Raw genomic sequence first — 3,892 nt, forward strand, 5'->3', positions numbered from 1 at the left:
GTGTGCGGAGGGTGGGCGTGAAGGAGGGCAGAGGCTTCGCTTTCTCTCCCCGCTGCGGGAATGGGATGGGAGGTGCGGGCGGGATGCTGGCACCGCTGGGCTGCTGGCACGCCCGTGTCTGCTCCGCTCCTGCTGCTGCCGCCCTGGAGAGCCATTTCCTCGTGGCAAAACACCTCGGCGGCGCTATCGACGCTGACGTGGTTCATCCCCTAATAACTCAAATGCATCTTGGATAGATATCAGCCTTACAGACAGTAATGGCACATATCCCACTTTGCATTCATTTTCCAGTTTCCAGTAAAATATAAAAGCAGCCCCAGCATTTCAAGGCAATTACATGGAAGGGTCAAGAGATAGAGCCCGGCACAGAGGAGCTGGACAACGTCACGTCTCCTAATGCATTGGGATAACATGATAAGGCTCTCCATCACACCGTGGTAAGTGAGGCAGGGACCACGCGGCCATAATCAGGTTTGGGGCTCCTCTGACTTTCCGCAGCCCTCAGCTGTTATCCTTTGCACACAGTGAAATATTTTGATGCCATGACTGTGCCCAGGGGCTGCACTGAGGCTGGTGGGTATCTGTAGAGGTGTTTGCATCGGCTGAGAGATGCAGGCAGGCTGCAGGTCCCACAGCATTGGGCTTCTGTGCTTTCTTCTTCATTGGATTTCTTTATTCCAGAAATACTCAAAGTATTGTCCAAGGTGAGCACAATAAAAAATTGGCACCATAGGTTTTTGGTGCCTAAACTCAGGTGAGATGAGAGCGTTGTGCACATGAGCAGCTCCTCTGGCTGTAGCAGCAAGAGTGCTCACAGAGCATGAGAGAGCCTGGAGGAGCAATGACTTCTTTGGGGTCGACCCTTTTGTCGGTGCAGGGCAGGCTATGCTGATTTATGGTAACGAAGGGGCAGGGCTGAGCTGAGCTCCTCATGCTGTTGGAGTCAGCAGAGCAGTGTCAGCAGCTCCACAAGGACATGACTTCATCTCAGCAGAGAACATCGGAAGGGAGCAGCACAAGTGGGCGTCCTGCCAGAGAGCAGGAAGGAGCCACTTGGTCTCTTGAACTTTCCCCTCTGATGGAAGATCCTCCTCGGGGTTTTGGCCATTTCTCCATCTCGTGCAGACAACGCTCCCAGTGATGTTTCATCTGTGATGCAACATGGGTCAGCAGCCCAGGACAGACGTGGGAGCTGTGGGAAGGGGCAGCAGAGCAGCTGGGAGCCCTGCATGCAGCTGGCCTTTGATTTAACAGCGTACAATGGGGCCTCAGTGCCACGCATTCCCCATGATCTCAGACTTTCTTTGCTTGCAAAGCGCTGTCACTGAGCAGCACTGCCCCGAAATGCAGCTCCCCAGCAGCGCTCCCCGCTTTGCCGCCCGCAGCCCTGCACACTGTGTGTGTTTTCCCAGCAGCCCCGTGCTAATTTTAGCTGTGCTGAGGCTCTGGGCAGGGAACAGGCATCCCGTCCCAGGAGCCTCAGAGCAAACAGTTTGCTGTGGTCTGAGAACTTAACCTCGGTTTGCTGGGGACTGGGACGTGGCTGGAGCTGCCTGGCAGTGCTGGAGGAAGAGGAGGGTCCACACCCCAAGCTCAGAGCAGAGCCATCAGACCTCCCTGCTTGCTAACACCAAGCCTGAAAACATCTGCAAACTCTTCCTGATCCTGCTCACAGCCACCGGAGAGCTGAGCAGCGGCAAAGGGGAAGGCTGTGCAGAGCCACATGGCTGCCTTTAACCCAGTAACATCCTCTTTCGCTGGGCCTAAGCCATTCCTTGTGCATGGGAGGAACCAAGGAGGCAGCAGGCTGCATTAAAGCTGACAAAGCCTGTGCTCAACAGCAGCTCTGTATTGCCCAAGCTGAAGTTCAGCGATGCCGTGCCAAGAGATGATGCCAACCATGGGAGGGAACCAATCCAAAGCTACGGGAAAAACATTTTTGAGGAGAAACATCACCTCTGAAACCATATAAACAAATCCATTTTGACACAACTAAACAGAGAGCTCTAAAAGGAGAGTTTGGGAAAAACAGCACTAATTGGGTGGTGATTCATATGGTGCCGGTCAGACTGCGTTTTTGTAATCTCCATTCCTGGGGGACGATTTTCAAAGCGCAGAGGAATGTGGAAGCAGCCTGGCCAGATGTGGGCTGGAAGACAGAGAGGAGCAAACAGTGCTGAGAGCACAGGGGCAGCAGCAGAAGAGCTGAGGGCTCCCAGAAAAGCAGCAAAGTGAATGGGATCATCCCAAAGCGGGGCATGAGATGCTTCACCCACTGCGCTGTGCCAGCTGGGGGCAATGGGAGCAGAACTGCTTTGCTCAGGTGTCCCAGTGCTGGAGGTGAGGCTGTGCCCACAGCATCTGCTGCATTTGTGCTGTGTTTTCACTGGGAAGAGCAGAGCATAAAAGCCACGGCCAGGCAGCTGCATGAGAAACTAATCGCTTTTAATCTGGTTAGAAAACTTCAGCCCTTGGGGAAAAACAGCACAGCTTTCTGGAGCTTGGCGGGGAGACCACTGGCTGTCAGGTTTAGAAGAAATAAATTAAATTTGTATTAGGGTCTGCAATCACTTCTCTGCTTTGAGAGGCTATTTCAGAGAGCAGGAGAGCAATAACCTGAGAGGAGATGAAATCCATAGCAGAGGTGCAGCTCCTCTGTGCACTGAAATGGCCCCATTACCAGGAATACAGTTCCAAAAAGATCAGCCCTTATTGGCCTCCAATTTTTGTTTTATTCTTTTTCAAAAGATCTGTTTCTCCAGGACGCCATCTCAGGTGGCAATAAAACATTATGGGCTGCACACTCTGAGGAACAGAGATCCCAGAGAGCCTCTGTACAAATGCATGCCGGGTCTGTAACTCAAAACCCATTGAATTCCCTGCATAAAACAGGGGAGTCGTGCGGGGGCCCTACTCCTATTCCTTCTCATCTGTCATGAAAAAACATTGCTTTCCATAACCTACAGCCTGCAAAGACCAGAAAAGGAGCATTGTTTCCCCAGCCTCTGTTTTTAGCTGTGGTTTTAACTGTGGTTTTCAGTGCTATCCAAACAGCAGCAGCTGTTGGATGCAACGCGGCAGCTCCAGCTCCATGCACACCGTGCACACCCTGCCCAGCCCAGGGAACCCAAATCACCAGGTTCTGCAGGTCCCTCCCCTTCCTGAGCCTCAGAGACGTCGTAAAGAGAAACCGAACCATCCCTTGGCCCCCACACGCTCCCTTTGAAGGAGCTCACGGCCGTGGGAGGTTTCTGCAAAGCTTCTTAGAAAAGCTCCTTGAGGTTGGGCTGACTCAGTGTTTCCCAAAAGGCAGCTGATCACATTGAGGAGAGCAGCCACTGAGCACCGAGCTCTGGTCTGAGGGTGCTTTCTGCACACACACACAGCCAGACCAGAGCTGCTATCCCAAAATTCAATGGCAAACCGTGGCAAACCTTTTTCATACAGTGGGCTCTGGCAAGTGAGATGGGGCAGCAAGTTGCCCGCAGCAGCCCGTGCATCACAGCAGCATCTCAGCTTTGCAGGTGCTGCCTGCACACAGCTGGGGAGAGCAACATCTAGAAATGTCCAGAGCCTTTTCCCTGCACAAAGGGCTGCGTGTTGCCCTAGTCCCACCGGCAGTGCTGTGAGTTAGGAAACAGGCAGCCCAGCCCTGTCTGCACACCTGCATACACAGCAGTCAGGAAGCTCTGTGGGATGTGCTGCAGCACTGAGGCCTCTATTTGGGGTCAGCCCAGGAAAGAGAGGCAGGGCTCTGGGAGGGATGCAGGGCAGCCCCAGGCTATTTCAGAGAGTGCTGCTGAGCCCTGGCTAAGAGCTTCAGCCCCCACAGCTGGGGATGATGCAGAGGCATCTGCTCATCACAGGGCTCCCAGCTCCTGGGGCTCAGCAG

This window comes from Meleagris gallopavo, chromosome 26, assembly GCF_000146605.3.
Source record: "Meleagris gallopavo isolate NT-WF06-2002-E0010 breed Aviagen turkey brand Nicholas breeding stock chromosome 26, Turkey_5.1, whole genome shotgun sequence".
Classification (NCBI taxonomy): domain Eukaryota; kingdom Metazoa; phylum Chordata; class Aves; order Galliformes; family Phasianidae; genus Meleagris; species Meleagris gallopavo.